The sequence below is a fragment of the Hyperolius riggenbachi genome, chromosome 2 (assembly GCF_040937935.1).
Source record: "Hyperolius riggenbachi isolate aHypRig1 chromosome 2, aHypRig1.pri, whole genome shotgun sequence".
Classification (NCBI taxonomy): domain Eukaryota; kingdom Metazoa; phylum Chordata; class Amphibia; order Anura; family Hyperoliidae; genus Hyperolius; species Hyperolius riggenbachi.
In genome coordinates, this window is record NC_090647.1 from 534,644,202 (window position 1) to 534,663,521 (window position 19,320).

At 48.7% G+C, this 19,320-nt stretch overlaps 1 protein-coding gene across 3 annotated transcripts in view; it reads left to right on the forward strand.

Moving 5' to 3' along the window:
• TBC1D23 (TBC1 domain family member 23) overlaps positions 1 to 19,320 on the forward strand; it is a 119,189-nt gene that overhangs the window by 23,668 nt on the left and 76,201 nt on the right. The window lies entirely within an intron of this gene.

Sequence of the window (19,320 nt, forward strand, 5' to 3'; positions counted from 1 at the left end):
TCCATGCGCACCATGCACATACACCAGCATAAGCTGTGTGCATGCTGACAAAAAACACAAACAGGAAAAGGAGGGAGTGCACTGAATTGATAATTTTCTTGCCACACCCCCTTCAGCACCTCCCTTTCCTTAATAACTTATTTAATGTCCTAACTAGAAGCGATGTGCCTGGATATGTGTTTTTTTCTTGTTACTGACCCCCTGTGGCCATGGTTTTAATCCAGCACACTCCCTCCTTCCCCTGTTTGTGCTTTTTGTCAGCATGCACCCAGCTGATGCTGGTGTATGTGCATGGTGCGCATAGATACATTACGTTAGCTCCCTTGTGCGATTGGTAAGATGCGCTATCTGTCCCAGGAGAGGACGTCAGGATGTGTGCTCCTAATCCCTAGATAGGTTTGATGCAATGAATGTTTGCATGTCTGCACTATGCATGTTACAGGGCCAGAGTTAGGACACCTACGTTTACCTGGGTACTTCTGCGCAGTATAGGTGACTAAGCATAAGAATGCATTCTAATGTGAACTAAGACCCCGGCTTTTAACTTAGCTGTAGGGATAACAGTGGTGCCTGGGAGAGTGAATCTGTGAATTTGTTTAAACATTTGCATGCAAGGGTTACCGATTTTTACATATGTATGTATATATGTATATGTGTGTATATATATATATATATACAGGCTCATTACAGAAGGAAGCAGGCATAGAGCAAGGTCAGGACGGAATGCAAGGTTTGGCAACAGATTAGCAAGTACAGGGACAGATCAGGGGTGAGGACCAGTGTTGTCCAGAGACTCGACAAGCAGCACAAAGTTTTGACACTGTTGAGTTCTTGCAGAGCTCTTGAAGTAGATCTTCAGTGTAAAAAAAAAAAAAAAAGTTCCAATTACCTGGGGCTTCTACCACAGGGCGGCCGGACTTAATGCTGCCTGATTCAGGGCCGGACTTTATGCTGCCTGATTTAGGGGCGTGCCTTATGCTGCCTGATTCAGGGGCGTGCTTTATGCTGCCTGATTCAGGGGCGTGCTTTATGCTGCCTGATTCAGGGGCGTGCTTTATGCTGCCTGATTCAGGGGCGTGCTTTATGCTGCCTGATTCAGGGGCGTGCTTTACGCTGCCTGATTCAGGGGCGTGCTTTACGCTGCCTGATTCAGGGGCGTGCTTTACGCTGCCTGATTCAGGGGCGTGCTTTACGCTGCCTGATTCAGGGGCGTGCTTTACGCTGCCTGATTCAGGGGCGTGCTTTACGCTGCCTGATTCAGGGGCGTGCTTTACGCTGCCTGATTCAGGGGCGTGCTTTACGCTGCCTGATTCAGGGGCGTGCTTTACGCTGCCTGATTCAGGGGCGTGCTTTAAGCTGCCTGATTCAGGGGCGTGCTTTACGCTGCCTGATTCAGGGGCGTGCTTTACGCTGCCTGATTCAGGGGCGTGCTTTACGCTGCCTGATTCAGGGGCGTGCTTTACGCTGCCTGATTCAGGGGCGTGCTTTACGCTGCCTGATTCAGGGGCGTGCTTTACGCTGCCTGATTCAGGGGCGTGCTTTACGCTGCCTGATTCAGGGGCGTGCTTTACGCTGCCTGATTCAGGGGCGTGCTTTACGCTGCCTGATTCAGGGGCGTGCTTTACGCTGCCTGATTCAGGGGCGTGCTTTACGCTGCCTGGTTCAGGGGCGTGCTTTACGCTGCCTGGTTCAGGGGCGTGCTTTACGCTGCCTGGTTCAGGGGCGTGCTTTACGCTGCCTGGTTCAGGGGCGTGCTTTACGCTGCCTGGTTCAGGGGCGTGCTTTACGCTGCCTGGTTCAGGGGCGTGCTTTACGCTGCCTGGTTCAGGGGCGTGCTTTACGCTGCCTGGTTCAGGGGCGTGCTTTACGCTGCCTGGTTCAGGGGCGTGCTTTACGCAGCCTGGTTCAGGGGCGTGCTTTACGCAGCCTGGTTCAGGGGCGTGCTTTACGCTGCCTGGTTCAGGGGCGTGCTTTACGCTGCCTGGTTCAGGGGCGTGCTTTACGCTGCCTGGTTCAGGGGCGTGCTTTACGCTGCCTGGTTCAGGGGCGTGCTTTACGCTGCCTGGTTCAGGGGCGTGCTTTACGCTGCCTGGTTCAGGGGCGTGCTTTACGCTGCCTGGTTCAGGGGCGTGCTTTACGCTGCCTGGTTCAGGGGCGTGCTTTACGCTGCCTGGTTCAGGGGCGTGCTTTACGCTGCCTGGTTCAGGGGCGTGCTTTACGCTGCCTGGTTCAGGGGCGTGCTTTACGCTGCCTGGTTCAGGGGCGTGCTTTACGCTGCCTGGTTCAGGGGCGTGCTTTACGCTGCCTGGTTCAGGGGCGTGCTTTACGCTGCCTGGTTCAGGGGCGTGCTTTACGCTGCCTGGTTCAGGGGCGTGCTTTACGCTGCCTGGTTCAGGGGCGTGCTTTACGCTGCCTGGTTCAGGGGCGTGCTTTACGCTGCCTGGTTCAGGGGCGTGCTTTACGCTGCCTGGTTCAGGGGCGTGCTTTACGCTGCCTGGTTCAGGGGCGTGCTTTACGCTGCCTGGTTCAGGGGCGTGCTTTACGCTGCCTGGTTCAGGGGCGTGCTTTACGCTGCCTGGTTCAGGGGCGTGCTTTACGCTGCCTGGTTCAGGGGCGTGCTTTACGCTGCCTGGTTCAGGGGCGTGCTTTACGCTGCCTGGTTCAGGGGCGTGCTTTACGCTGCCTGGTTCAGGGGCGTGCTTTACGCTGCCTGGTTCAGGGGCGTGCTTTACGCTGCCTGGTTCCGGGGCGTGCTTTACGCTGCCTGGTTCCGGGGCGTGCTTTACGCTGCCTGGTTCCGGGGCGTGCTTTACGCTGCCTGGTTCCGGGGGCGTGCTTTACGCTGCCTGGTTCCGGGGGCGTGCTTTACGCTGCCTGGTTCCGGGGGCGTGCTTTACGCTGCCTGGTTCCGGGGGCGTGCTTTACGCTGCCTGGTTCCGGGGGCGTGCTTTACGCTGCCTGGTTCCGGGGGCGTGCTTTACGCTGCCTGGTTCCGGGGGCGTGCTTTACGCTGCCTGGTTCCGGGGGCGTGCTTTACGCTGCCTGGTTCCGGGGGCGTGCTTTACGCTGCCTGGTTCCGGGGGCGTGCTTTACGCTGCCTGGTTCCGGGGGCGTGCTTTACGCTGCCTGGTTCCGGGGGCGTGCTTTACGCTGCCTGGTTCCGGGGGCGTGCTTTACGCTGCCTGGTTCCGGGGGCGTGCTTTACGCTGCCTGGTTCCGGGGGCGTGCTTTACGCTGCCTGGTTCCGGGGGCGTGCTTTACGCTGCCTGGTTCCGGGGGCGTGCTTTACGCTGCCTGGTTCCGGGGCGTGCTTTACGCTGCCTGGTTCCGGGGCGTGCTTTACGCTGCCTGGTTCCGGGGCGTGCTTTACGCTGCCTGGTTCCGGGGCGTGCTTTACGCTGCCTGGTTCCGGGGCGTGCTTTACGCTGCCTGGTTCCGGGGCGTGCTTTACGCTGCCTGGTTCCGGGGCGTGCTTTACGCTGCCTGGTTCCGGGGCGTGCTTTACGCTGCCTGGTTCCGGGGCGTGCTTTACGCTGCCTGGTTCCGGGGCGTGCTTTACGCTGCCTGGTTCCGGGGCGTGCTTTACGCTGCCTGGTTCCGGGGCGTGCTTTAGGCTGCCTGGTTCCGGGGCGTGCCTTAGGCTGCCTGGTTCCGGGGCGTGCCTTAGGCTGCCTGGTTCCGGGGCGTGCCTTAGGCTGCCTGGTTCCGGGGCGTGCCTTAGGCTGCCTGGTTCCGGGGCGTGCCTTAGGCTGCCTGGTTCCGGGGCGTGCCTTAGGCTGCCTGGTTCCGGGGCGTGCCTTAGGCTGCCTGGTTCCGGGGCGTGCCTTAGGCTGCCTGGTTCCGGGGCGTGCCTTAGGCTGCCTGGTCCAGGGGCGTGCCTTAGGCTGCCTGGTCCAGGGGCGTGCTTTATGCATCAGGAGTATGACAGCCCCCAGTTGTTTCAGCACATTAGGTGGTCAGGTGATGCCCAGGTGCGGCAGACAGCTGCGAGGCTGGGAGATATTAGTGAGCTATTCCTGGTTGAGCTCTTGGTCTGGCTTTACTCCTGTGCATGGCTGTAGCTGCATAATAACCTGTCACCGGATTTCAGCCTTAATTCCTGAGATCACACGTGGATGACTGACGCAGGCTGAGCTGTCCCTTGCAGACTGCAGTAATGTTATAACATTAGACAGAACTAGTCCAGCAGGTTGTGCTCCATGTGTGACTGTCCCGTCTAACCTCACTAGCTGCATTCTGCATTCGCTCTGATGCAGAAGTGCATCAACATTTCACATCTCCGCTATCTGTCGCCTGTCTTTATAGCAGCACACTTACAATAATGGCAGTTTTGGCTTAATGTTCGGTTTGGCACCATGGCAATGGAGCGGTACATGGCGGATAGTAACTCTACCATTTCTCTTATTGCTCTCTAGGGAAAGCTGTTCAGCAACAGACACACACTTAGAAATGTGTTTTTAAAAACATCAGCCGTGTTCGAAAATGTGCCTCACGAAAAAATAAACATTCTTTAAGGTGGCGTTAATAGAAAATGCACCTTTTTATGTGTTTCTGGTCAACTATGCAGGGCTGTGGAGTCGGTACAAAGAATCATTGGACTCCGACTCCTTTGTTTATGAAACTACCGACTCCAGGTACCCAAAATTGCTCTAACTCCACAGCCCTGAAGCATGCTTTACGCTGGCTGCCTATTCAGGGGCGTGCTTTATGCTGGCTGGCTTTTCGGGGGTGGGCTTTATGCTGGCTGCCTACTCAGGGTTGTGGTTTATGCTGGCTATTCAGGGGCGGGCTTTATGCTTGCTGGCTGCCTATTCAGGGGCGGGCTTTATGCTTGCTGGCTGCTTATTCAGGGGCGGGCTTTCTGCTGGCTGCCTATTCAGGGGCGGGCTTTCTGCTGGCTGCCTATTCAGGGGCGGGCTTTCTGCTGGCTGCCTATTCAGGGGCGGGCTTTCTGCTGGCTGCCTATTCAGGGGCGGGCTTTCTGCTGGCTGCCTATTCAGGGGCGGGCTTTCTGCTGGCTGCCTATTCAGGGGCGGGCTTTCTGCTGGCTGCCTATTCAGGGGCGGGCTTTCTGCTGGCTGCCTATTCAGGGGCGGGCTTTCTGCTGGCTGCCTATTCAGGGGCGGGCTTTCTGCTGGCTTTTCAATACAGTTGTGATGATTTGCTCAGCTGCCTGTGCAGGCAGCCAGCCTTTTGACCATTGTGTAGGTTTGCATGCTGCAGGACTCTGGAAAGAAGAGCTTCTGTCAGTTTTGCAGCTTGTGCTTGCAGAGGAATTTGCATACGTTGTCATGCAAATTGCCTGGCCACATTCATTGGAGGCGTGTACTATAAGTACTATGTCTTTCCCACAATGCTTCGCTGTTCATAAGGATTTTGTCCTGTGTAACACTCCTGCCGGGAGTGTCAGCCATGCTCTTTGTTTGAAGTTCAGCTTAAAGTAATTCCTGAATCTGCGCTGGGCAGATTTCCCTAGTGCAGTTAGGATTGTATTATCTGTATTGCCTGTTCTGTCTTGTCTTGCCTGTTGCCATTGTCCAGTCCCTACGGTGGTCGACAGGAAATGGTTCTGATCTCTGTTCTTGGAGTATAGCTGGTGCAGCGGTTGCTACCAGCTATCTCTTCTGTTCTGTCTCCTGGGATCGCGCTAGCTACTTTTCGCTAGCGCTGGGGATCCTTCTGTTCTGTCTCCTGGGATCGCGCTAGCTACTTTTCGCTAGCGCTGGGGATCCTTCTGTTCTGTCTTCTGGGATCGCGCTGGCCACTTTTCGCTAGCGCTGGGGATCCTTCTGTTCTGCTACTCTGTACCTGGATCGCGCTAGCCACTTTTCGCTAGTGCTGTGGATCCTATCTCTCGCTTGTCCCTGTTTTCGTGTGTCTGTCTTGTCTGCTACGCTTGGTGAGGTAACCGTTAAGCAAGCGCTCGCGTCCTCTGTTTCATGTTGTCTGTTAATGGTTAGTTAGGCGTGCTTGTCTCTATTGTGCTTATCACGTGGAGACCGCGCATAACCGCGTGCACTGTTGCAAATGAGTGCGGTGTCCGCGGTTAGCTAGCGTTTGTTATTTTCCTTGTTATTCTCATTGTATTATTTGCTGTGCCTTTGCTAACCTCGTATTCTGTTCTGATCTGCCTTGTGTCACGTCTGGCGATCGCACCTCTTGCGATCGCGTTCCTATTTCATATCTGCTGTTGTGTGTGCGCGGTCGCGGGGTGGCGACTAGATTGGCGCACACACATACAATCTGTCCCTTTGCTCGTTCTCATTCGCAATCGCCTCTCTTGCGATTGCGTTCTGCGCTTCGTACAATTCCTGTCTGGCATTTGTGGAGGTACAGAGGATTGGTTCCGCTGCACTCTCCAGCGCCATCTGCCGACAGGAATTTTCCCTCTACGGGTGCGTAGCACCTTTTGCTGGGTGCCTGCAAATATACGCTTGTGGAGGATTTCCGCCGTATCAGCGCACGCGTTGTGCGCTGTTCACGGAGAAAGTTCCACAATCGTTACAGTATGAACAGCCCAACCCAAAACCCCAGTGTAGACGGAAATTCCGATTTGTACGATTTTGTCGAGTTTGGGTCCTGTGTCTTTAAGAGCTTTAAAAGGCTTAATTCAGAGACCAAGGCGGAATTTCTTTCTGAATGTGTGAGGTTTTGCCTGAATCCCACCTTTCAGATTTCTGATCCGTCCACGTCGGCTCTTCTGTTTGCCTATGTGCTCTTAAAAGACGATTTGTTCACCTGGGCATATAATCTGTTAAAAATCAATTCTTGGAATGGTAATCTGTATCAGTTGCTTGCAGAGATATTCTCTCACTGGTTTAAACTGTCTGGCTTACCACCTGCTCTGATTGAGTGTGTAGCTGCTGATAAGTCAGCTGATCTTTCCCTTCCATGCAAAACCTTTCAGTATGACAATCAGTTCAATGTGTCTGTTGCCACTTCAAGTTTTAAACAGCAGACATGCAAAGTGGCGAAAAAGAGAAAAACTAAAAAACGCAAGCATCGGAATAAAACACTCCCTATTGATGTTTGTAATGATGTTGTTCCGTCTCCGGCTTTTTTGCCCCAATCCAAAGCTTATGTGGATCCTGCTATAGGTAGGATCGCACACTACATTACAGCAGTTAAAAAATCTGTTCTTGTTCCTGAACTCCACCCCTATGGAGATTATTTGGATACTGGCCTGTTTGAACCCCCATTTGCTTCCTGGGATATTGGGGCCTTGCTGGAAGAATTTGATTTTGATTGGAAAGCCTTTTGCGATTTTTACATCGTAAACAGCGAAAATGTCTTGAATGCTTGTCTCAATTCGATGTACCTTCTGATTGATTCCGATGAATGTGACAAGGATGATGTGGATCTGGTGATCTATGTATGGCAAACGATTTTGGATGAGTTGCACACACACCAACCAATTGATTCCAATAAAGAGACATAGTTGTCGGATGATTGTTCCTGCCTTTCTGGGGTAAAGCATGAGAGTCTTGACTTTGTGCAATCTGAAATGAATGAGTGTGCCGCTGTGGTTGATTCCTGTGTGAATCCTGAAGGATTCGCTCCTGACAGTGTGCAGTTTGAATCTGTGCGATCTGATGCCTGTTTCTCGGATGTTCCTGCAGATTGTGATCGGCATGAGTCTGCCGGTTTCCTCAAGGATGTGTGGGATCCTTTGTCATTTAGAAACAGATCTTTGAGATCTTCCGTCTGTGACCCTGCTATGGGGAAAATTTCTCGACTATGCAGCGTCAAAAGTAAAATTATTATGCCTAATAAAGTTTATCCTGTTGATGTCGCCATTTCTTCTGCAAATGAGTCTCTGTCTCACCCTGTTCACACCTGTAAGGGCCCGTTGCCTGGGGACAGTTGCTCCAGCGTTTCGGTCCTAGATGCCTTGCAGTCTGCTCCGCAGATCGCGGAGGTTTGCGCTATGGAAGCGTCAGTTTCACAACCTAAAGTGAATTTTGATTCGCAGGTTTTGCGTTCTGATTCCTCGGATTCGACATTGTTAGCCGAATCTAAGAGTGAGACAGCGCTTCGGTTTTGCGAATCTATTGCTGAACCCTCTTTGCCTTATTCAGAGACGCTTTCTCTGAACCTGCCCTGTACCATGAATAAAAACATGTTTTCCTTTTACACTGACGTTTGTGAGCCCCTTTCTTGCTCTGAGGGAAGTTCTGACTCTCCACCCTGTACTCTGGATGAGTCAATATTGCCTTGTACAATATCTCCTGCCCTGCCCCTAGAGGCTCGTCTAGGTATTGCTGCTATTTTTACCTGTTTTTCTGCAGTTTTGGAGTTACAAGCTAGTTTGACTGCCACACAGAATTCTGGGTACTGTGAGAATGAAGTTAGGGAGTCAGTGTGTGTTCCAGTAAATATACCTGTACATTCCCCTCATGATGATGAGATCCAGTCTCAGGTTATGGTGGAACCATTCCTGGGACATATGCCCTGTCCACAAAATAAAGTTCCAGTTTTGCCCTGTAACATGGATAGTTCAGAATCCTTCCTAGAAAACTTGAAAAATGATGTTCCTGAGGTCTTGTTTGATGTTCTGGAGGTCCCCGAGTTCCTCCCAAAGGGTGCAGAACTTGTAGGAGATGTCTCCTGTCCCCCAAGTCTTTCTGAGGTGTTGCCCTCTTCCGTAGGCATTGCTGCCTTGCTGGCTACCTTTTCAGCTCTGGTGGAGCTTCAGTCATGTGTAGTCAATGATGATATTGCAGTCACAGAAATTTCCGAATTTGAATCCGAGTCTTCTTTTGAAAGTCCAGTGCTTGAGACCAATGCTCGTGATGATTCTCTGCCCGGTCTTGGTTTTGGTTTCCTCATGCCGGACTCTGAGGTTGGCAGTTCCCCGACATGTCCTGAGGTTTCTCCTGTGCTGGTGTACCCCAGTGTGCTCTGTGACCCAGAAAGCCCAAGTGTGCCTCGGTTACCAGCATACTCAGATGCTTCCTCGGTGGAGACATGTTCTGATTTAGCCTGCCTGCTTGCATGCCCAGAAGTGGTCCCTGAAAGTCTTGATCTTGATGGGTGTCCTCGTAATTCTGAATCCGGAATTGTCATTGGTTCCATGGGGGTTCTTGGTAATTCTCCTGTGAGCCTGGTGATTGTTCTGTCCTCTTGGGATCTCTGTGGAGCTTCAAAAGGTTATGGGAGATTTCGGGAGAAATTTTGCTTGGTCCCCTGGATAAGATCAACGATGGCTTTTGTGTTGTAAGGGACACTTCGAACAGGTATTGTGGCAGGTTTGGTATTTTCGGACGCTCCTTGGAAGGTGGTGGGTATTGTCTGGAGGATGTCGAGGGCTTCTTCTCTGGCCGTCACAGTCCTGAAGGGTATTATACTGAGACTGGTAGTACTGATGGGCATGTTTCGGTGGCTTCTGTTTCCGATGAGGTCGGTTTCGGGTGGACTGACTCCTGGAATTGGACCTTGTCGGGCTGCCCCGACCTTCATGAGTCTTCAGTTTGAGTCTGTTGCTAATAGCAGTTTTGAGGGTCGTCTGGAATTCGACCCTGGAGGGGGGGGGTACTGTGATGATTTGCTCAGCTGCCTGTGCAGGCAGCCAGCCTTTTGACCATTGTGTAGGTTTGCATGCTGCAGGACTCTGGAAAGAAGAGCTTCTGTCAGTTTTGCAGCTTGTGCTTGCAGAGGAATTTGCATACGTTGTCATGCAAATTGCCTGGCCACATTCATTGGAGGCGTGTACTATAAGTACTATGTCTTTCCCACAATGCTTCGCTGTTCATAAGGATTTTGTCCTGTGTAACACTCCTGCCGGGTGTGTCAGCCATGCTCTTTGTTTGAAGTTCAGCTTAGAGTAATTCCTGAATCTGCGCTGGGCAGATTTCCCTAGTGCAGTTAGGATTGTATTATCTGTATTGCCTGTTCTGTCTTGTCTTGCCTGTTGCCATTGTCCAGTCCCTACGGTGGTCGACAGGAAATGGTTCTGATCTCTGTTCTTGGAGTATAGCTGGTGCAGCGGTTGCTACCAGCTATCTCTTCTGTTCTGTCTCCTGGGATCGCGCTAGCTACTTTTCGCTAGCGCTAGGGATCCTTCTGTTCTGTCTCCTGGGATCGCGCTAGCCATTTTTCGCTAGAGCTGGGGATCCTTCTGTTCTGTCTTCTGGGATCGCGCTGGCCACTTTTCGCTAGCGCTGGGGATCCTTCTGTTCTGCTACTCTGTACCTGGATCGCGCTAGCCACTTTTCGCTAGTGCTGTGGATCCTATCTCTCGCTTGTCCCTGTTTTCGTGTGTCTGTCTTGTCTGCTATGCTTGGTGAGGTAACCGTTAAGCAAGCGCTCGCGTCCTCTGTTTCATGTTGTCTGTTAATGGTTAGTTAGGCGTGCTTGTCTCTATTGTGCTTATCACGTGGAGACCGCGCATAACCGCGTGCACTGTTGCAAATGAGTGCGGTGTCCGCGGTTAGCTAGCGTTTGTTATTTTCCTTGTTATTCTCATTGTATTATTTGCTGTGCCTTTGCTAACCTCGTATTCTGTTCTGATCTGCCTTGTGTCACGTCTGGCGATCGCACCTCTTGCGATCGCGTTCCTATTTCATATCTGCTGTTGTGTGTGCGCGGTCGCGGGGTGGCGACTAGATTGGCGCACACACATACAATCTGTCCCTTTGCTCGTTCTCATTCGCAATCGCCTCTCTTGCGATTGCGTTCTGCGCTTCGTACAATTCCTGTCTGGCATTTGTGGAGGTACAGAGGATTGGTTCCTCTGCACTCTCCAGCGCCATCTGCCGACAGGAATTTTCCCTCTACGGGTGCGTAGCACCTTTTGCTGGGTGCCTGCAAATATACGCTTGTGGAGGATTTCCGCCGTATCAGCGCACGCGTTGTGCGCTGTTCACGGAGAAAGTTCCACAATCGTTACAACAGTGCAACACTATGGACTGTTGATCTACAGCCGCTCCCCCGTCGGATCTAAGCAACTGAAATTTACTGTCCGGTTCGATTGTAATTTCAATCTATTTTTGCCACAATTCGATCAAAATTACGCTATTAGATAACCAGCAGATTTGATTATTTACCCACAAAAATCTATGCGTGTATGGCCAAGCTTTTGGCATTTCTGTTTGTAAGATACCGATAATTGGTCAGTCAGTGCCTTAACTTGCCTTGCCTTTTGGCCTATGTGTTTTGGGAATCAGCACATGATAGTGTTGCACAAGAGCTCACTTCTCTAGCTCAGCAGGCAGCCCAGTTATCTGTGTGGAGCTGTATTCCTTGCCTTGTTATCCCAGCCTGGTGATGATCTGTCTTTTCATACAAGGAAGTGCTGTGGTCACAGGTCATCACGGTCGCCCATGATTTGGCAGGGTTATAGTAATCATCTGTCGTGTGTATCTGGTTGCCCAGCACCAATTAGTCAGTGTGTGCAGTTACCCATCTATGTCATCTGTCAGTTCACATTTATTAATTTCAAACCTCCAGCAGCAATTTATGTTCAAGCATTACAGCTGCAATTCTTGCATGCGGAGAGTAGCATAGTAAATGAAATAGCCTTATATGCTTAATTAGGCTCTGTAATGACATGTGGTCAAATACAGTAATTTATTGAGGATACCAATTTTCAGCATCTGAAATATTTCCTATATATTGTGAAGTAAGCCCTCCCTCCCAGTGATGCATAGCCTAGGCACTAAAGCTACGTGGAATTCTTCTCCCAGAGCATTTTTGGAGACTAGGAATATTTTGTACTGGCTTTGGAACTCTCAGTAAATTAAACTTCCGCAGAGATGCACCTGATAAGACTAAAGATACATTTCAGAAATTAAATCGATGAGAGGAAAGATTTTACAATGGGCAAGCTCTGACTAATTTATAAATGAATTTTATACAAAATATAAGCAATTTTATTAATTACATTATTTTCACTACAGTTCCTCTTTAATTTAAAATTTAAAACACAAACAATTAGAAGTTCTTTTCTTCCACAGTGAAATGAGCCATAAATTACTTTTCTCCTTTGTTGCTGTGACTTACAGTAAATATTACAAATGTGACATTACTGACAGGTTTTGGGCAAGTCCATCTCTCCATAGGGGATTCTCAGCATGGCCGTTATTCTTTATAAAGACATTCCCTAAAAAAGATTTATACAAATATGCTGGCCAGCCTTCTCACACACTTTTTTGGCAGTTGGACGTAGCAACTGCCTTTCACTAAGTGCTTTTAAAGGGACTCCGAGCAGTGCAGAAACTATGGAAAGATGCATATCATTTTAAAGCTCTGTTTCTCCTCTTTCCAACGATATATAAACCGCCACCCTACGCCTTTTAGTTTTCGCTATTTTCGCAATTGAAATTGCCGCGGCCGCGATTTCAATCGCAAAAATAAAGAAAACTAAAAGGCGTAGAGCGACGATTTAGGTGTCGCCAGAAAGAGGAGAAAGAGAGCTTTAAAATGATATCCATCTTTCCATAGTTACATTGTATTACACAGGGCGACTTTTTCTGCTGAATGGAGCTGCTGACACTGGGAAAAGTGTCGTCCTGTGTAATACAAGTAACTATGGAAAGATGGATATCATTTTAAAGCTCTCTTTCTCCTCTTTCTGGCAACACCTAAATCGTCGCCCTACGCCTTTTAGTTTTCTTTATTTTTGCGATTGAAATCGCGGCCGCGGCAATTTCAATCGCGAAAATAGCGAAAACTAAAAGACGTAGGGCGGCGGTTTATATATCATTGGAAAGAGGAGAAAGAGAGCTTTAAAATGATATGCATCTTTCCATAGTTTCTGCACTGCTCGGAGTCCCTTTAAAATGATATGCATCTTTCCATAGTTTCTGCACTGCTCGGAGTCCCTTTAAAAATAAAGAAAACCCTGAGAATCCCCCATAAGAAGATGGGCTAGACCAAAATCTGTCGGTAATGTCAGATTTCTACTACCTACTGTAAGTGACAGCATGAGCTATATCTATGAACCTGCCAGCGCACTCTGCCACAGGGACTCATATGTTAGGTATTTTGTGCAATGGGGTGGGGCATCTTGCTCTTGCTGCAAAAGCACTTTTCAAGTGTCAAACTAACCTAAAGAGCGTCTGCCATAGAGGATGGCCGTTGATCTGCGGTGTCTGTGGAGAACAAAAGTTTGCTTTCTTAAAGAAAACCTGAACTGAAAATTAAAAGTCAAAATAAACATGCACAAGTCATACTTACCTGCTGCGTAGTCTACTCCTCAATCTATTTTTCCTCTCCTGCGTCCTGTTTGTCCACTGTGATCAATGGAATTCTCCGTCCTCCATTTTGAAAATGGCTATTACCCCCTAACAGCTTCCTGGTCAGCACAGCGCCCACTTGTGCCATAGGGAAACATGGACACATCAGTTCTCCTCAGCTGTAACTGACAGCAGCTGATATATAACTGATAGCAACTGATATATTTCAGTTCTGACAAAATGTTGTCAGAACTGGAAGGGATCATTGTCAGAAGAAAATGGCGAGCTTCTGAGAGGAACTGATGGTGAGGTAACTATGTGATGTTTATTTGAAGTTACCTCGTGTTTATTTTAAGTAATTTTACTCAGTACAGGTTCCCTTTAAAACAAGGCATTTGTGATAATTCAGGTTGGAGTGAGCTCCGAGATGTCTCTCAGTGCATCACTGCTAAATATATGCAAATTAACCATTGTTGCCCTTGGAAGCTAAACACACCTCCAGAACCGCTGGACTGCAACGAGTTCTGGTTCACCATGAGCTTGTTGGTTAATCTGTGGAGAAATGCTTTATAATGAGTGATTTTGGGGATGTCTGAGCTTTGCACATCTCCCCTCCACGTCTTGTATTGCTGTGAGCGCTCTGTGTAATGTATACCTAGCAGGGCACTTTCCCACCTATTAGGAGATGACAGCCCATAAATCCGGTACCTCGGGCTCTCCTCAGAGCAGATGAAATGTGAAGCACCTATTGATCTTCTCCATCCTCCGCTCGCCTTCAGAAGCCTGATTACTCCTCTCCGAGATGCTGCCGTCCTCAGGCTCTCTGAATAGCTGATGTTTATATGTTTCTCCTTCTCCTGAAGAGACTTTTTCTACATCAAGCTCTGTAAAGTTATATTCTTGTGCAATTTGTCCATCTTTCAAATAAAGTTTATTTTCACCAGGGCTGTGGAGTCGGAGCAATTTTTGGGTACCTGGAGTCTGAGGTTTCATAAATGGAGGAGTCAGAGTTGGATGCTTTTTGTACCCACTTCACAGCCCTGATTTCTTATGGGGTCAACAATGGATGGTCAACACAATGCAGGTGCTGCCTCGGATTGGTCCTTTACCCATCGGCATACATTTGCATCAAAACAGAAATGCATTAAAACGTTGGATTGCAAGTAACTTGCTTGGCAAGGGAAGCAAACACTTTTATGAAATTGTGACTTGATAAGCAAGCAGCGTCTTGATATACAACTTATGCGCGCGTCACGTCGTCACACCTGAGCCAATGGCTCGTCCCTCTTTGATGCTGCAGGATTTTATTTAACCTGAGTGTAGGGCAGGCCTGGGCAAACTTTGCACTGCCCGGGCTGCATTCCTAATCCCCTTACCCCCCCCCCCCCCCCCCCAAGGAGTTGCCAGCGGGTGATTAGTGGGGTTAAAACTTACCTACTCGCCACTTTTTGCGTCTCCATGGCGACAGGCCATCACATGACATGCCAGCGTGTAATACGCACTGTTGCCATGGAGATGCAATGCAGGAAGCGGTGATCAGGGGAGTTTTAACCCCCTCTAATCGCCCGCTCATGACTCTGCAGGGAGGGAGGGGGTAAAGAAAGGAATTCGGCCACCTATCAGCAGGCCGGATGTACAGCGCAACGCCCCTCAGGCCATAGTTTCTGTAAAGCTGCCAATACATCTAGAGATATATGGGCAGACCGACCAAGAAACAGATCTCTCTCAGATCGAATCTTATTGGCCTTCCCTGTTTATAACCTATGACACAGGACTTTACCGAACATATAAAAGCAGGTACACCTGTTACTGGAGGAGTTCTATCATGTACCCAGAAGAAACTCATACAAACTCCATGTAGACAGTAGTTTTGTGGGCTTTAAACTGGGAAGCTCAGAGCTACATGTATGCTAAATGCTGAGCCAGCGTGCTAAAAAAGGAAGTCGCCATCAGCAGTCCAGTTGCTTGTTCTGTTCCATGGTTTAAAGAGAAACTGTGACCAAGAATAGAACTTCATCCTTATCAGTAGCTGATACCCCCTTTTCCATGAGAAATCTATTCCTTTGCACAAACAGACCATCAGGGGGCTCTGTATGGCTGATATTGTGGTGAAACCCAACCCACAAGAAACTCTGAGGACCATGGTCTTGGCAGTTCTCTGTCTGTGAACCTCGTTGCATTGTGGGAAATAACAGCAGTTTTACTGTTTACAGCTGTTTGCAACTGCAAAAAAAGCAAGCAGCATCTCCTTCCACTGACATCACCTGCCAGCAGTAAAAATGTCGCCATGTGATAAATGTCAAAATGTAAATCAGGGAGAGGAAAGATTTTACAATGGGCAAACACTGACTAAATCATTAATACATAATAATTGTACAAATGAAGCACTTTTTTATTACATTATTTTCACTAGAGTTCCTCTTTAAATTCCATGAGAATAGTAAACAATTGCTGATTTCAGGTTTTCATATTCTGTTTTAAAGAGACTCTGAAGCGAGAATAAATCTCGCTTCAGAGCTCATAGTTAGCAGGTGCACGTGTGCCCCTGCTAAACCGCCGCTATAGCGCCGCTAAACGGGGGTCCCTTCACCCCCAAACCCCCCACTGCGACACTTGGTCGCAGACTTGGTCGCTCCTGGAGGCAGGGCTAACGGCTGCAGCCCTGCCTCCAGTCGCGTCTGTCAGCGGCGCATCGCCGCCTCTCCCCCGCCCCTCTCAGTGAAGGAAGACTGAGAGGGGCGGGGGAGAGGCGGAGATACGCGCTGACAGACGCGCATGGGGCAGGGCTGCGACGGTTAGCCCTGCCCCAACCAGGAAGCGCTCCCCCGCTGAAACGAGGGGATTTGGGGGTGAAGGGACCCCCGTTTAGCGGCGCGATAGCGGCAGTTTAGCAGGAGGTCTGAAGCGAGATTTATTCTCGCTTCAGACTCTCTTTAAGCCCAATCTACACGATGCGATTCGATCATGATTCTATTTACGATCCGATTAAATACGACATGTCCGATCAGGATTCGGTTCAATTCGATTTGCCATTGTTTTGCAATGCCAAATCGAACTGAATCGAATCGAATCCCGATCTGACATATCGGATTTAATCGAGTCGTAAATAGAATCGTAATCGAATCACACAAAAGGTGGCCATACACTGGTCGATTTGCCATCAGATTCGACCAACAGATAGATCCCTCTCTGATCGAATCTGATCAGAGAGGGATCGTATGGCCACCTTTACTGCAAACAGATTGTGAACCGATTTCAGCCTGAAACCGATCACAATCTGTGGAGCTGTGAAGTGGCTTATATAGTGTTGACCTTTCTGGTCCTACCTTGTAACCAAGCTAAGTGGTGAGGATATAGTTTGCCTTTGTCACATGCGTGTTACCTTCAAGGCAGCGCTGATACTGAAATGAGCTTATAGAGATTCATGTCATGAGTGGTGAATGGACACTGATAGCACACAGCAACTAGTGTACATTTAAGCAGCCCATACACTCAGCCGATTTTCTGGCCGACCGATCGATCGCGATCGATCGATCGATCGATCGCAAATCGGTTGGCCAATCGACCGATCGACGGCCGATTTCGATCGATTTCGATGGATTTCCATCGAACTAGCAGGGTGGAAAATTTAGGTCGATCTGATGAGATTGCTTATCAGTTTGCATTGGCCTTAATGGAAATCTGATGGCAAAAAAATGCCATCAGATCGAATTTCAACAGATTTCAAACTGAAATCTATTGGAATTCTATCCTGGTAAAAAATGTTCTAAAAACGCATCAGATAGATCATCAGATGCATTTCTTATCTGTCTGCTGCCAATCTGACGAGTGTATGGGCACCTTAAGTAGCCCTGCTATTGTTCCATTATGTAAAGACAGCCTTTGTATGCTGGTATTTCTCCTCAGTTGAAGGGCAGCATAAAAGGAACCTGTAGCAATAAGTACCGTATATGGAGACTGACATATTTATTTCCATTTAGGCTACTTTCACACCAAGACGTTGCGTTTTAGGGGACGTTATGGTCGCATAGCGTGCCCCTAATGCAACGTATGGTGGTGTTGAAGTTGGACGTCAGATTGAGCTGCGTTATGCAGCTCTCAAAGCAGCCGCTCCAGGATAGTGATGGGAAGTCCGGATCTTTTTAAGGATTCGGATCATTTGAATCGGATCATTGAAAAGATCCGGATCTTTGAACCAAATCATTTGAATCATTTTACTAGGGAAGCAGACTGGGTGAAATGACTAGCAGGACAGGACTTTCCCTGCACTGTACATTCTGTATGTTCCTGTTTCTTCCAGACAGACATCCACTGTGAACCGAATCTTTCATTGTGATGATCCAGGAGATTCGACTCACAAAAAAGATCCGGATCAAATGAACGATTTGTTCATGATCCGGACAACACTACTGTCCCACCAGGAGTCACCACAGTGCAGTGAATATTAATTAGCCATGTGGCTGGTGGCGGAGGAGGGGAGACCTCCTCCTCCAACATTACTGAGCATGTGCAAACAGTCTAACGTGGCTTAGCCCAGTATAACGTACAGCATGCAGCAGTTTGTTTAAACGTGCTGCGTTACTATGTAACGCAACGTGTGCACTGTGAACAGCACATTGATTTTACAGTGCTGTGAATTAGGCTGCGTTACTGGCTGCTGTAACGTGGGACTTTAACATCCCACTGTGAAACCAGCCTTAAACAATACCAGATGCCTGGCTGTCCTGCTGGTCTATTTGGCTGCAGTAGTGTCTGAATTACACCAGAAACAAGCATGCAGCTAATCAGATGTGACAATAATGTCAGAGACCCCTGATCTGCTGCATGGTATATGGCTGAAAGCATTAGCAGCAGGATAGCCAGGCAACTGGTATTGCTTAAAAGGAAGTAAATATGGCAGCCTCCATATTCTTCACTTCAGTTGTCCTTTAAAGCGGACCCGAGATGAAAAACGAACTATAACAAGTAACTTGTCTATATATCTTATCTAAAGTTTAGATAGTTTACACAGCAAATCTAGCTGCAAACTGCTTCAATAGAATATGATTATTTATTCCTGTGATACAATGACAGCAGCCATGTTGTTTGTAAACTCAGACTGTGCATTCAGCCTGTGAAAAAAACTTAATTCCTCCTCCCTCCTCCCCTCTGCCTCTGAAATCTCTGGCTAGTAATACCTTCTCCTCTTCCTGCCCAGACTGAGCTCCCATGAGCCCTTGCTACTGTCTGAAAATGCCAAGGCTCTTTGAAAACCTGTGGCTGGGGCTTATTTAGTTTATAGGGAATAAGAGTATTAAAACAAAAACAAAAAAGTATTTGGCTTGAGGAATTCCCTATAAACAATAGGAAAGGAACACAATTATGCAATGAGTCAAAGTTTATCTCAGATCCACTTTGTCCTCTGCTGCACAGCCCATGCACGACTATGCCTAAAATAAAAATTAAACACTCAATTTGACTTGAAGAAGCAGGTTTTTATTTTTCCCGTGAAACGCTTTGTGTTTGAGATTAATACATTTGAATGGTAGTGGGTGACCTATGAGAATCCGTCCACCTCTCTCCTCCTTATAATTGTTTTAAAATATTTTTTTAATCATTTTTGTTGCTTCCTCTTGGGCTATAAAATATTGGCAGATAAAATATCGTCCGATTACGACTGCCTCAGCTGATAATCAGGCGTGTGTACGGCAGCCCCCAACCCGAGTGCGATCTGCCCGGCGGATCTGCCCATCCCCAGTGACGCCGTTCCCATGGTTCGTATGGCGACCCTACGTGACACCGCACGCCACTCGTCAATCCTCCAGCGCCCCCCGCATAGCAACACAGCACATTGCCAACTACACAGCTGACACGTGTGCAGCCCGGCCCAGCGATGTCGGACCTAATGGCCAACAGATGACATCCAGGCAGTGTGTACGCACCTTTAAAGGATACCCAAAGTGACGTGTGACATGGTGAGATAGACATGTGTATGTACAGTGCCTAGCACACTAATACCTATGCTGTGTTCCTTTTTTTTTCTTTCTCTGCCTGAAAGAGTTAAATATCAGGTATGTAAGTGGCTGACTTAGTCCTGACTCAGACAGGAAGTGACTACAGTGTGACGACCCTCACTGATAAGAAATTCCAACTATAAAACACTTTC